The sequence below is a fragment of the Salvia hispanica genome, chromosome 2 (genome assembly GCF_029641045.1).
Source record: "Salvia hispanica isolate PSC_SH4W2 chromosome 2, Shi_PSC_v1, whole genome shotgun sequence".
In the NCBI taxonomy this organism is placed as follows: domain Eukaryota; kingdom Viridiplantae; phylum Streptophyta; class Magnoliopsida; order Lamiales; family Lamiaceae; genus Salvia; species Salvia hispanica.
This window is the reverse complement of record NC_142693.1, coordinates 57,303,373-57,319,292: the sequence shown is the minus strand read 5'-3', so window position 1 is coordinate 57,319,292 and position 15,920 is coordinate 57,303,373.

The window sequence follows — 15,920 nt, the reverse complement described above, 5'->3', positions numbered from 1 at the left end:
CTATGATTCGAATGTTCTTGAGTTCAACATGCATAAACAAAAAAAAATAAAAAACACAAGAACATGCTTCGTAATCAATCAAGACATGCATACATGAATTTCGCGAAATTTAAATCCAAATAATCAGAGCCAAAGACTGGCTCTGATACCAATTGTTGGTGCACGCAGCGGAAGAGCATGTAAATAAATCACATAATAATCAGATCTATTTAGCAGATTATTTAGACAAAATCTATTCGCGTAATTATCACATGTATCATGCTCATAACTAGAATTAATCATGCTTTAAGAATATTGAAAACCTAAAACATGCTTTTCTACGGAGTAGAATAATACCTAATTAATTCTCCAAAGAATTGAAGATGGCTAGCGACTTCTCCACGTGTAGCTTTAAGTACTAGACCACAAATCTTCTCTCTGGTTCCCGAACTGTACTCTAATATCAGTGTGGGCTGATCTTACTAGAATACTAGGACTTAAATAAAGAAGACAGAAGAAATCCTTTTTGGAATAGGACTCAAATTCGAAATCTCCTACAGCTGGGAGAGATCGAAATTTTCGAAAATTGCAATATGAGATATTGTGTATTTTCTGTCTCCTTTATTCTCCTATTTATATTAAGTTCCTTTTGGGCCCAGACAGGGATCTATGGAAGGCTTTGGATATGGGCTCATCCAATTTACTTTTTACTAATTAAATTGAACCCACAATTTAATATAAGTTATAATTGGAATATTACGAGCAGCCACTACAGAAGTAATATTGAACTCTCCCCATCCAAATCCGAAATTATAAGTAATCCGGGTTTCCGTTTATCTTTCATTTCCCGTGCTTAAGATTAATATGTCCATTAATTAATTAATGTCTGCTATTGACTTAATTAATTAACTTCTTATTAATTCCAAGAGTGGACTTAGCATGAAACACTCATTTATTATTCATAGAGTAATCATACTCCAACTAGCTAGGTTCCGAATAATAAAACTTAGTTTCGCGCTCCTCTTGAGGACATTATCAAACGAGACTCACCTCGTGCACGATTCAATATAATAGCAATCCTAGCACCGCTAGATATCGATCACCACTGCCCAATATATCAGGATAATTGGGCTACAAAAAACCCGCACCATTTGATAAGTCAAAGCAATGCATAATCAATACCGTATGCTCAATGCTAACCTACATTGATTAAGAAATAAATATTTATCAAGACCTCGCCTTTCAGTAGATAGCCCAAGGCAAGTCTTGCTGTTAGATCCGTTCAGTGCTATACCACACCAATGTCATCTTATTTCAGTAAGGCTTAGAAATATACGGACTGACATTGCAACCTTTCTCGATGGGTAGTCTAATTCCATCTAGGTTGTGAAATTCATATTTTTCTTTGTTTAGAACTGACCGTATTACCTTAAAGTGGACGACGCCCACAACCGGTCTACTAAAACAAAGACTTAGACTTTGTTAAGTTAACTTATACATTTAAACATGCATTAACATCCATTAAATGTAAAACATAACAACATTATGACAAAAATAATCTGTTTTATTCATTGGAAAATAAAATAAGAGTTTTACAGTATTCAATCACTCGAAACGTGATTTCTAGTATACAAACTCTAACACCCTGAGCCCAGCTATAACTCTGAGGAGGTTGAAGAAGAGTCGATTCCCGGACGCCCGGTGATTTGGCTGACTAAAAGCTTGTTGGAGGAGATGAGACAGTTTGACGACCAGAAGAGGATCGCGATATACAAGGAGAGATGTAGCGCAGGGAAGATGGCCAAGTCAGGAAAACAGTATAGCAAGAGAGAGCTCAAGATGATTGCATGTGATAAAGAATTCCGCGCCTATATCCAAGCAATAGGGTTTGAGTGGCTGTTGCAGCACAGCCAAGAGAGGGTACCAGTGGATCTAGCAAGGGAGTTTTTCTCCACTTTTCGTTTGAAGAATACCACTGACCTGGACGCGGATTCTATCACATTCAGGCTTTTCAATCAGGAGCACGAGTTGAGCATTAGGGAGTGGTCCCTACGGATGGGGTTGTTCACCAAGGAAGAAGATGAAGAGGGGGCATGGAACGACAGGATGGTGGGGATGCCAAAGAACACGCCTGGTTTCAAAGTACAGACAGCATGGGAACTGGTCACGCACTCTAAATCAGGGGCGTTTAAATCTAGCTACTCCAAGGCTTCCCACATCGAAGACCGGAACCTCCGTTTTGCTCAAACATTTATCAGCTACAATTTGATGGGCAGTGCGAATTCAGCTCTCACTACTACCGATCTCTACTTCACATGGTGCATGGCGGAGGGTGTTAAGGTGCACCTCGGATATTGGATGGCGCAGGCATGCCATCAGATGACGAGCAACCCGGGGCGTCATATGTACACCTGCCACCTCATCGGCGCTTACCTCCAGAGAAATATTGAAATGAGAATTGCCAAGGCCGCTCCGCTAGTAGTCATGTGCAACCCTCCAGAGGTGTTTAGTGTTGATTATTTCTTCAACAAGGGGTTGCTGCAGACTCAAGGCACCAAAACTCTCTTCTATTCATTGGGAGACAAGGTGAAGGCAGAGACGGAGGAAGCCGAAGAAGCCATGCCGAGTGAAGAGATCGAGGAGCTGCGAAAGGAAGTCCAGGACGTGAAAAAAGAGATGCAGATGATGAGGAGAGATATGATGAAGGAACTCGGTGGGATAAGGAACGAATTGATGGGAAATCGGGAGGCAGTGCAGACCCTGAGGGGAAATATTGCTGATTTGGCGGTGAAATGTGCCAAACAGAATGATAGGATGACGGAAGCGGTGGAGCTTTCAATGAAGATGTTGAAGTGGATGCAGCAGACACTCCCCTTGACCCAGTTGAGGACAACTCCTGGGTCCAGCAGTGAAGTCAGGCAGCCCACTCTGAGCAGTCCCTCCGTCAAGCGACCACAGCAGTCGCTTCAGTTGATCTCCCCGACCTTTCCCGTGCAAGTTCCAGCCCCACCAAAATCAAAATCTATCGTGAGGAAGCCAGTACCTGAACAAGTGACCCAGGAGGAAGGAGAGCTGGAGCAGCCAGCTAAGAAGAAAGTGAAAGTGACCCGACCCGGAATCCCACCCCAGTCTGGCTCTCGAGGGAGCCAGTCCCAGAAGTGATCCATCGTCTCTTGACCAAGTAACTTTTATTTGTCGTTCTTTTCATTTTTTTTTATTATTGTTTACCTGTTATATATGTGTTTAACATTTGTTATATCTTCTCCCACTTAGCCCACTGCGTGGTCTAAGTGTGAGAAGTTTGTGTTTTCTGTTGTTTTATTTGTTTTCCTATGTTTTCTATGTTCTTTCTCCCACTTAGCCCATTGCTTGGTCTAAGTGTGAGAAGTTTTATTATTTTGTTTTGCATTGATCTCTCTGTTCCCCCCTTCACGACGATGGCTTAGGGACAAGCTTGAGTGAAGTGGGAGGGGGAGAGGAGTCAATGCATTATCCGTGTTGCATATTAAGAGTCTGTTAGTCTTAAGTGTGTCACATGAGCCAGTGGATATAATACGGCATGATTCCCTTAGTGAAAGTAATTGAAGATAGGAGGCATTTCAACTTAGAAGCTTTCCTTAAATAAGCCTAGTTAATTTGAATGAAGCGAGAACGACAGAGAATGCCTCTACTTACTTAGTTGTGAAGCCCTACTATATAGTGAGTTATAAACCTCAGATAACTTTGAGCTAACACATGTTTAAGGGCCACCACTGAATGCTTAGGGAAGAAGAGCTATGAAGGAGAAAAATTGGGAATTGGGTTATGAAGGTATAAGCTGGACGAAGTCCAGGGAAAGGTGTTATAAACTGGACGAAGTCCAGAAAAAAGGAAAAAATGGAGGAATAAGCTGGACAAAGTCCAGAAAAAAAAAACAAAAAAAAAAAAGAGGAGGAATAAGCTAGACGAAGTCCAGAGGGGGAATGGTCTAAAAACAGGAATGATAATAGCCTGACCCAGGAAGGAGAAACTCTCATAACCCAACGCTTCAGTGGTGTAGCATTAACTTAAGAGAGAATCGATCCTAACATCCCTGGTGAGGAATGAGTGATCGAGTGAATCTAACAATTGGGTAAGTAGAAAGCTATCTTGACAAGCTGACAGATTGGCTAGGTAAAGGAAGGGAAAGGGCCTATTTGGAGGAGTGCAAACTATTGGAATGACCTTAATATTGTGGGGACAGATGCCTAAAATTGAAACTAGCTCATGTATATGTGTTTTACGTGTTTGTATGATTTTCTTATATTTTCTTAGTTTTTCTTGTGTCTAGGTCTAGGAGTCGGTCAAGAGATAACCTTGCTTGAAATTTGCCTTATTCTTTTTCTTTTCTTGTCTTTATACTTGAGGACAAGTATGGTTTAAGTGTGAGCAGTTTGATAAGGCTAATTTCATGCATCGGTATGTGCGAAAAAAATGTTATAATTTGCTGGGTCTAACACGTTTCCTAAGCCAGGTGTGTGAAGAAAATCGCTAGATCAAGGAAGTAATGAAGGAGATGGTCTAGCGAGAGAAAGGAATGAAATGAGCAGAATTTACAAGGAAAAGTGGCGTGACAGAGGAGTTTACAGCTGAGGGCAACAAAGTCATTATCTATACCTCGCTGGGCCCACTCAAACGCCTATATATAGAGAAGAGCATGCAACGCAGAAGATATAGTTTTTTACTGTTCTTAGCTTATACACTTTACACCCACTTGGGAATGAATCTGGGGGAATCGTGATCGGGAGGGTACTTTCTAGGAGATTTCGTGCTTGGCAACACCGTCCTAGTGAGGGCGAAGATACAATTACTTTTAATTTCAGTTGTTTTTGCTAATTTCCGCCGTCGAACTTCACTTTTGGGAGTCGACCTTGATGTTGATGATGTTTAACTGTTTTACCGTTCATGGATCTGCGTTTAGTTGTTTAATTTCAGGTCATTTTGCATAGACCTTGTGTTGATTGAGAATTGAATGAAGAACTCTAAACTTGAAGAGAATTGAGAGAATTATGGTGTGGGTGTGTGAAATTGGTGATTTATAAAGGTGGGGGTTGTGTGCAAGGAAGGAATTTGAGAAGGAATGAGAGAAAGAATGGGAAACTTACCTTTTAAACTGCATTTCCGTCTTCTGGACTGCGCGCGGCGGTCGCCGCATGCTGCGCGGCGGGCCGCCGCACGGGCGTTCTAAAACAGCGATTTCTGGCGGGCCGCCGCGGCCTATTCAGCGGTTCATCCGGCCCGCCCTAAGCCTGCCCTAAGCCCGTCCTATCCTGCACATGTGAAAATACGTGTGGCGACCGCCGTGTTAAATGCGGCGACCGCCACGCGTTGAATTAATTTATTTTTTTTTATTTTTTTATTTTTTTTTTCACGAAAACGAAAATGAAAAAATAAAAGGAAATAACTAAATCAACGAAAAATTGGGTTGCCTCCCAACAAGCGCTTTTTTTTTAGTCGTTAGCTCGACTTGAAGTGGCCCACTAATTGGGCGGATCAGCGACCCTAGTGTTGAAAATGGGCCTAGGGAGCAACTTGGTCCCTAACTTCTTCCACCACTTGTATTTCCCCTTATTTGTTTTGATAACATAAATCTCGGGGTCCTCCTTGGTTGCCTTCTTCCTCTTTTGCTTTTGTTTCTGCGGGATAGAGGTGGAGGGGTCAGTATCGTCCTTTTTGGGAGAACGTTTTACCTTGTTGACAATGTATATAGTGGAGGTAGTAGGATCCTCCACTTCAAAGGGGTCTTGAGGTTTGGTCAAATCCGTGACCATGATTGCCCTACACTGCCGTTACATCTTTGCCTGCTTTGCTTCCTCAAACTTGAGCATCTCGCTTTCGATCTTATAGGTGGATTGGCTATTGTTATCGCTAATTGTGATCTCGTCACGACCTACATCAATCAAAGCTTTGCAAGTAGCGAGAAAATCTCTCCCTAAGATTAGAGGGACATTCTTGTCTACTTTCATGTCAAGCACAAGACATCCTCAATCATACCAAAAGTTTTTATGGTCGAGTTATTGGCCAACCTGAGTGTTACGTCTGAAGTTTTGAGTAGCCCAATGTTGAGCTTTTCGTAGTACATCAGCGGCATGAGATTGATGGAAGATCCTAGATCACATAGGGCCTTGTCAACCTTTTCGTCTCCAATCCGGCATCGGATAATGAATTGGCCCGGATCTCTCTGCTTCACTACATTCTCCTTTTGGATGATCTCGCCGCAATGATGTGGTAGCTTAAGGTCGGCTTTTGTCGGCTTTCTCTTTCTCATTACTGTCTCCCTTAGTAGCTTCGCATATTTAGGTATTTCCTGCAACGATTCAACTAGAGGAATGTTAGTATGAACTTTACAAAACATGTTCAAAAAATGTTTGAACTGCTCTTTGAGCTTAAACTTCCTCTTTGGCTGGAAAGGTAGCACAATCCCATTATGCCGCACGAGTCCTTGCTGAGCGGGTGCTTCTGCCTTCTCTGTGGCGGCCCGCAGCGTAGTGTGCGGCAGTCCGCCGGCGGCTGGGCAGACTCCATTCTGGGCTTCAGTGGCGGTCCGCCGCGTGGTGTGCGGCGGTTCGCCGGCGTCTGGGCAGTCCCCAATTTTCTGCTTTGCCACCCACTTTTTGTTGACGTCGTCCACTAGTGCGGCTGCCTTTGCCCTGTCCTCATCTAACTTCTTTTGGATTTGCTCCATCTGCGTGTTGATGTTGGTTATGGCAGTCGAGATCGTGTTCATTCCCTGCTCGAGGTTGTTTATTCTGGCTTCAACCACTCCGATCTTGGTGTCATTAGCCTTCCTGTCTTGCGCGATTACCTCCAAGATCCTTGTGATCCCTTGTTCATACTTTTCCTCCTTCTTGAGTGTCTCAACTACTCCTCCCTTGCTAACATTAAATCCTGTGGGGGGTTGCAAGTAATTATTGTTAGAATAAGAGAGATTAGGGTGAGGTCGGTTTCCATTATAATTATTGAAATTACTGCCCCCCTGGTTAGGGCGATAGTTGTTGTTGTAATTTCTATTGGGGCCGCCTCCTTGCATGTAGTTGATTTCTTCCACTGTCGGGGTAGGAGTTTCAGGCTTAAAGACTGCTATAATGGAGGTTGGTGGAATCGGGTCCTCCTTCCTTGATGAATCCATTTGGTCCACCCTAACTCGAAGCTCGGCCAATTCCTTTGCAAAGGAGCTTTCATCGGCTTCTTCAACTACAGCTATCATTTTTAGGCTATGCCTTTCTTTCGACCACGCCCTGCTGTTGGTGGCGAATTCCTCTATCATTGCCACGGCTTCCTCACCTGACTTCCTTAAGAACCCTCCATTTGCACCTGAATCAAGCATAACACAAATTTTCTCGTTAAACCCATTATAGAGAATCCCTACCTGGTGGTCCACGGTGAAACCATGGTTAGGGAACTTTCGGAGAAGGGCTTTGAAATAAGCAAACGCCTCATAGAGGGGTTCGTCCTGACCTTGGATGAATTGGAAGATCTCGCTTTTGAGCTTCAAAATTGTGCCCGGCGGATAATACTTGTTGAGGAAGGCAGCTACAATGTCCTTCCGTGTGGAGACCTTTTCTCTGGGCATACATTCAAACCACTCTTTAGCAGAATCAGTTAATGAAAAGGGGAAGAGTCTTAACCTTATGGCATCGTCGTCGACACCGTTCAGTTTGAGAGTGTTTGCGATCTCCACAAATTTGGAGAGATGGCGGTTAGCATCCTCCGTAGCCCTACCTGCAAAAGGAGTTTGCTCGACCCTTTAAATAAGGGGCATGCGTAACTCGAAATTATTAGCATCAATACGAGGCCCTTCGGGAAAGGTAATCATATTCCCATGATTGAACATGTTCATCACGGGTTATATCTCCTGATTCTTCTTTTCCAGAGCCTCTCGGGTCGCCCTTTCCGCATCTCTCTCATCCATCAGTAGCTTCACCATTTCCTGCAGTTTCTCGATGTCCGTTCGGTCACCCATTGTTCCTAATCCTTTTTCACTTCTTATTTTCCTACGAGTTATCTCAAGTTCTAAATCGAGCGGTTCTAGGCTGTCCTTCCCAGAGCGCGTTCGCATACAAAACCTGCAAGAACCAAAAACAAAAATGAATTAAAAACTAAAATTAAAAACTGAAAGAAATTAAATTCCAAAGTAGCAAAATTATCCGTTTGAAGATATCACTACAAAGTGAATTGTCTTCCCCGGCAACGGCGCCAAAAACTTGATGCACTTTTTATTAGCACTAAATAAACCTGCAAGTATACATAGTATATATAGTATAGCTAAAGGTTAGTACCGGATATCAAACACGGGAAAGATGAACACAAAGTGTCTATCCTCTACTAAGACTCAAATACTATCTGGAAAAACAATTGGGTTTTGAAAACTTCTGAAAAACTAAAAACAATAGAAAGCATAGACCAACAAAAAAGCGAATAAAACACAGAGAAAGACGATACAGATAAGGGAATCCCGGGGATGTGTGTTTGTTAGCACAACAACCTTGAATACAAATCAAGATATGATCAAGGTGAAGGAAAAGAAGCATGATATTGCTCATGCTAACAAAGAAGTGGCAGAGTGTGCAATGTCATCAATGAATTCTCATCCAATGTATCCTACGTGGAAAGAAGTGTTGACTAAAGGATCCTAGCTTAAAGATAAAGAGCTCCTGCCATTTTGTACTGCATTGCATTAAGTTTTCAGTTACTCTAGTTTGGCATTTAGCTGGTTTGTTTGGTAGCTTATCTAGGGTTTAGGATGAGCTTCTAGTCTCTTCCAAATCATAGTATATATAGAGATGTAAATAAAACTCATTTCAAGTAATCTGAAACATCATCAGTCAAGCACTATATTCAGAGCTCTCATATTCTCCTGTTACATTAAATTTTGTAGCTTAATGAGTTTATTGGCTACTTCTATCATGGTATCAGAGCCTAGGATTTGATCCTAGGCTCTCACCCTCTTCTTTCCCTTTCTCTTTCACTCTTTTTTATATCCTTATGGCTGAAAGCGACGAATTTGGATCTGGAGAGCAACTATACAACAACTCTAATGTTGCATCTCTGCAAGTTTTTCCCCAAAATCATCCCATGTCCATAAAGTTGTCTGAGGATAACTACCTCATTTGGAAACAACATGTCTTATCCGCTGTGCGAGGGTATGGACTTGAAGGTTATCTAACTGGAGAGCAGACTCCACCTCCCAGAATGATAACTCCTGCCAGATCCACTCAAGCTATCTTAAATCCAGCATTTATCAACTGGAATATGCAAGATCAGAGGCTATCCCATTGGCTTCTATCATCTCTTTCAGAAAGCACAATGGTGATAGTAGTAGGTCTAAGCTCAAGCAAGGACATCTGGGAAGCTTTGGAAGCAAATTTTTCAAGTCAGTCTAAAGAAAAAATCATGCAGTATAAACTGCAGCTTCACACCGTTAAAAAGGAAGGTTTGTCCATGAGAGCATATCTCAACAAAGTTAAAACTTGTTGTGATCTTCTTGGTGCAGCAGGTTGCAGAGTTTTGCAAGATGATCATATCATGCATATCCTATCTGGGTTCGGAACTGATTATCACCCAGTGATAGTGGCTATCACCTCAAGAGCTGAGGCTTGTTCACTTCAGGAAGCTACTTCAATCCTTTTGAGCTTTGAGAGCATGTTAGAAGGCACAAGCTCGAATACCACAAATTCTGATGGTTCTCTCCCATCAGCAAATCTTGCTCAGTCCATCAACCAAAGGAGAGATTCTAATTTCAGAGATGATGGTGGAAGAAACTTCAGCAACAGAAACGATGGAGGGAGATCTTCTAGCTTCAGGGGAAGGGGTGGACGAGGTGGCCGAGGAGGTGGCAGATCTGGAAGCAACAAGCTCACCTGCCAACTGTGCCAAAAACCAGGTCATGCAGCTGATAAGTGTTGGTATAGATATGATAATGCTCCTTCTCAACAAAGAACACAACCAAATCTGTCTCATTTTTCCAACACCCCTGCTGCTCATGTTGCACACACCCGAGGACAACATGTGTTTCAGAACACCTCTTCTCATCATCCTCCCTCTGAGTTTGGAGCTGATGCATCTTCAACATCATCTTGGTATCCTGATTCTGGAGCAACAAACCATATCTCCAATGACTACTCAAATCTGAATGCAGCTACAGAATACAGTGGAGGTAAGCTCTTACATTTAGGTGATGGTAATGGAATTCATATTGCTCATATTGGTAATTCTACCCTTAGGTCTGCTTCTAATCCAGCCTCTAGGACTTTATTCTTACATAATCTTCTTCATGTGCCTCAAATTTCCAAAAATTTGTTGAGTGTATCTCAGTTTGCCAAAGACAACAATGTCTTCTTTGAATTTCACTCTTCTTTTTGTTTGGTGAGAGATCAGGTATCCAAGGAAATCATTCTCAAGGGCACACTTGATGGTGGTCTATATCACTTTTATCTCCAGAAAACATCTCCAAGTATCAAGAGTCCAAGAAATCTTCCTGTTTTTCAAAATAAGAGCCAAAGTAGTGTTCCTGCTTCTAGCTCATCATGTTCTGATTCTGTATTTCATTCAGCCTTTGCTGTTTCTAGTTCAACCATCTCTAGCTTAGATCTTTGGCACAAACGGTTTGGTCACTGTGCTATTGATGTTGTTAAGAAGGCTCTTAATCATTGTAATATCTCCTTTCATCCAATGAAAAACTCTACTACTTGTCTTCCTTGCTCAGTTTCAAAAAGTCATAGATTACCATATATGGATTCCATTACTCAACACTCTAAACCTCTTGAGCTTATTCACAGTGATGTGTGGGGACCTTCTCCCATTATTTCAAGAAATGGATTCAAATATTATGTGACTTTTATTGATCATGCTAGTAGATAGACTTGGTTATATTTGTTGAAATCCAAAGGAGAAGTTGAACAAGTCTTTAAACAATTTAAAGTTATGGCTGAGAATCAGTTTGACACTAAATTGAAGATCTTGCAGAGTGATTGGGGAGGAGAGTTCCAAGGTTTATCAAAGTTTCTACAGGAATATGGAATTATACATAGAGTATCATGTCCCTATACTCCACAACAGAACGGTCTTGCTGAAAGAAAGCATAGACACATTGTTGAAATGGGCTTAGCTTTACTAGCTCAATCAGGTCTTGCAAAATCATTTTGGGATGATGCTTTTGTTACTGCAGTCTTCATCATAAATAGACTTCCAACTCCAGTGTTGCACTCTATCTCTCCTTTTGAATCACTCTTCAAAACAAAACCAAATTATCTTGAACTCAAGCCTTTTGGTTGCCTCTGTTATCCTTTCATCAGGCCATATTACAAGCATAAACTTGACTTTAGGTCTGCACCCTCAACTTTTCTTGGATACAGTTCGTCACACAAAGGATACAAAACTCTTCTTCCAACCGGTAAACTCATTGTTACCAGAGATGTTGTATTTGATGAGTCCATTTTTCCTCATAATACACCTGCCTTAAATCCAATTCCTTCTTCTCCCTCATCTGATCTCAGTCCTATACAAATAGTTGCACCGGTTCTTTCTTCAATACCACCACACACCTCACAACTCCCGGTTTCTTCCTCATCCCCACCAAATTTGCACAGGCCTGATACTTCTCTCACATCTGCAGCTGTAAGATCTCCTAGTGCTCAATCTGAATCTCCCCTCCCATCTTCCTCATCATCTACTGCCCCATTACCCATTGATCCACCTTCAACTTCTTTAGATCCAGTTTCTGATGTTGTCAAACCTTGTCATCAGATGACTACTAGGAGCAAAGCAGGAATTTTTAAACCAAAAACATTCCATATCAGTCTGGATTGTATTCCAAAATCAGCCCTTGTTGCTCTTCTAATCCCTATTTGGAAGGCTGCTATGCTTGAAGAATTTCTTGCACTTCTTAGAAACAAAACCTGGATCTTGACTAAACTTCCACCTGGCAAGAATCTGATAGGAAATACATGGATTTTCAGGATTAAAAAACATGCAGATGGGAGTATTGCAAGGCATAAAGCTAGGTTGGTAGCACAAGGTTTTTCTCAAGAGCCCGGTTTTGACTTTACCGAGACATTCAGTCCAGTAGTTAAACCCACAACCATCAGATTAATACTTTCCATCGCTGCTTCATATGGTTGGAATATTACTCATCTTGATGTTAACAATGCCTTCTTACATGGTGATTTGAAAGAGGATACTATATGAGGCAGCCATTAGGATTTGAGCAAGGAGATCCCACCCTTGTATGCAAATTAAATAAAGCTCTGTATGGCTTGAAGCAGGCATCAAGATCTTGGTTTTCAACTGTACAAGCTGCTCTTTTGGTTCTTGGTTTTTCCCAATCTAAAGCTGACACATCCTTGTTTTTCAGAGTTTGTGGAAAAGAGGTTACCTATCTTCTAATCTATGTTGATGATATGCTCATCACAGGCTCCTCTTCATCTGCTATTAAACAAGTAATTTCTCAGCTCAGTCAACAATTTTCTTTGAAAGATCTAGGGGAAGTCAAACATTTCTTGGGTGTTGAGGTGGTCTATACAGCTCAAGGTCTTCACTTGAGCCAAGGATCCTATATCAGAGAGCTATTGGAAAAAGTGCAAATGCTTGATTCAAAACCATTCCCTACACCAATGCTGACCAACCTCAAACTGTCCAAGAATGAAGGAGATCCTTTCTTAGATGGAAAATTGTATAGAAGCACAGTTGGAGCATTGCAATATGCTACGATCACCAGACCCGAAATCAGTTTCAGCATAAACAAAGTAAGTCAATTCATGGCTTCTCCTCTTGATTCTCATTGGAAAGCTGTAAAAAGGATACTTCGATATCTAGCTGGAACAATGGACTATGGCCTTCATGTGCAAAAGACAGAATTCAAATTGGTGGCTTTCTCTGATTCGGACTGGGCAGCAGACATGGATGATAGAAGGTCAGTAACAGGGTATTGTGTATATTTCGAAAATAATCTTGTATCTTGGTGTTCAAAGAAGCAGGCAGTGGTGTCGAGATCAAGTACAGAAGCAGAGTATAGAAGCCTTGCTCATGCAGTTTGTGAGATCAGCTGGATAAAGTCTTTACTTGATGAACTTCAAGTGAAACTTTTGGAGACTCCTATTGTCTGGATAGATAATATGAGTACAATTGCATTGGCAAGTAACCCTGTTCTACATGCTAGAACAAAGCATATCGAGCTGGACATCCATTTCGTGAGAGATAAGGTAAAAGAAAAGAGATTGGAACTCAGATATGCTCCAACTTCAGACCAAATTGCAGATGTGCTTACTAAAGCCTTAGGGTATCAATTTTTCTCGCGTCTAAGGAACAAGATGACCATTTGTCCTTCATCCACGATCGAATTGAGGGGAAGTGTTAGCACAACAACCTTGAATACAAATCAAGATATGATCAAGGTGAAGGAAAAGAAGCATGATATTGCTCATGCTAACAAAGAAGTGGCAGAGTGTGCAATGTCATCAATGAATTCTCATCCAATGTATCCTACGTGGAAAGAAGTGTTGACTAAAGGATCCTAGCTTGAAGATAAAGAGCTCCTGCCATTTTGTACTGCATTGCATTAAGTTTTCAGTTACTCTAGTTTGGCATTTAGCTGGTTTGTTTGGTAGCTTAGCTAGGGTTTAGGATGAGCTTCTAGTCTCTTCCAAATCATAGTATATATAGAGATGTAAATAAAACTCATTTCAAGTAATCTGAAACATCATCAGTCAAGCACTATATTCAGAGCTCTCATACTCTCCTGTTACATTAAATTTTGTAGCTTAATGAGTTTATTGGCTACTTCTATCAGTGTTCACAGTTATGGTTATACAAAATTCCAACTACAATACCCTAGCACAGTTTATACTTTGAAAGGACGAGTCACCTAGCTTATGCTCATGCGAAACAAATGTTGATTACAAGATTAGGGTTGTCAATCCTAACACGTAACTCCAAAAAGCTCCTAAGACCCTTGAAAAGTCCTCACTCTCAATTAACAGTGTCGTTTTAAGGGAAGTTAACTGTAGTGTCTACTAAGTGAATCTAACTCGCTAGAACTCTGTCACAGTTATGAAGCAAGTTATATTAAATCATACACGATTGTGTCACTCAATCATGCAGCATAAAAACTACTTAGGGAAGAAACAAAGTAAAAACAAAACGGATATTAGATAGAAAAAGGAATTTGTATAACCAAAGTCGTTACTAACACATCCCTAGAATCCTATGAGTTTAGTTACACATAATTGAATAAGCTAAAAACATAGATTGAAGGGAAGACAATTTGAACATAAAACTAAAGCAAATAAAACCCGTGGGTTGAATCCTTGTCGTTCTTGATGTTCTTGAAATCCTTCTCCAACTCCTTGCACCAATGAAGTACTCTAGGTCTTGATCTCTATGAAGTATTTTGCAAGTAGAAGTTATCTCTCTTTGATGAAGCTTGAGGTCTTATTTATAGGGGAAAGCCATACCTTGTTGTAAAAGGAAAAAATCTCCAAAATATGGTAAAACTGGGCGCAAATCTAGGGCTTCTCGGATTCGCCGCCTTTCTCCGGCGGGCCGCCGCACCTTGGCCGGCGGTCGCCACGTTGTCCAGAGAGTCTGTTCCCTCGGTGGCGGACCGCCGCACATCTTCCGGCGGTCGCCGGACGAGACTTCTCTTCCAAGCACATTTTTCCGAGGCGGACCGCTGCATTGTTCTGCCCGCCGGGCGCCGCACACATCTGCGGCGGTCGCCGGTCGCCGTCTGACTCCAGATTCCCAAACTTGGCGTTTTGGCTCCCTTTTTCGGCTCATTTATGCACATTTCTCACAAAACATGTCAAAATACCAAAATAGACAAAATATGCAAATAATGGACGTGTAGAGTGACTTTGACATAAAAAACGGACCAAATAATGGCCTTAAAACAGTACAAAATCCGAGCGTATCACTAAACCAAAAGAAATGAGAGATCACTGGGAAAAAGTTCAGAAATATGAAGGTAAGAAATTCTGTAATATATATGGTAACTGTATCGAGGATGAGAATCTCGCCTGTAAAAGTTTCCCTTACGTAAAGGATGCCCAAGAAAGGGCGGCAAGGACCCCGAAGATCTGGGGGCGAGCGCAATGGCAAGGATCCCTTCGCATCCGCCACTGCCGCGAGCCCGGCCGCCACAGTCGCGAATACTCTTACCCACGAGCATTATGTTCATCTTACCCTTATTGTGAGCTCGGTTGTGGATGTGTTTAAAGAGGTGCACAACATTTCTGATTATGTTGAGGTCGACTTGGAGAAAGTCACCTCAACATTTGAGGCTGCCTTTTTACAGATGATGAAGGAGGAGGGGTTAGGGTCTTCAAGGTGTTCAGTGCAGTATTCTGTTGGGTCCAACAGTACTCCGGGTTCCAGTGTTGGAGGCCCGACTCCGGTGAAGATGGAGACACCAGATCCAGATTTCGGCATCGAAGCGTCGGAGGCCGCCGATTTTGCTTCGGTCATGGAAGCATCGGATTTTGCTTCGGCATCCAACATTGTTGCCTCTCTCTCTCTGTAATGAATCTCACGGTAGCGGCGCCTCCCTCTCGGCCTCGACATTGTTGTTTTAACTTAGTGTGTATTGGGTCAGGCCCACCATATTTTCTCATCTCATTTCATTTCATATTTTTTCTCGAAATACGAATGATTATAACATGATGAGAAAAAAATTGATAACTTAATTTGCTTGCTTATTCAAAATTTCAACATTTCCAACCCGGCAATCGTTCTTCTAAATAAAATACTCTAAAATTTATTTTGTTGCATTTCATATATATAAAATAAAAAGGAATAAGATGGAAGATATAGTAAACAAAATACTCTACATAACATGTCATCCAAACCGATTTAATTTTTGTTATTATCTCAACCAATCATTTTTATACTAGCATTTGTTTCCAACTATTCATATGGTCAAAATTTTC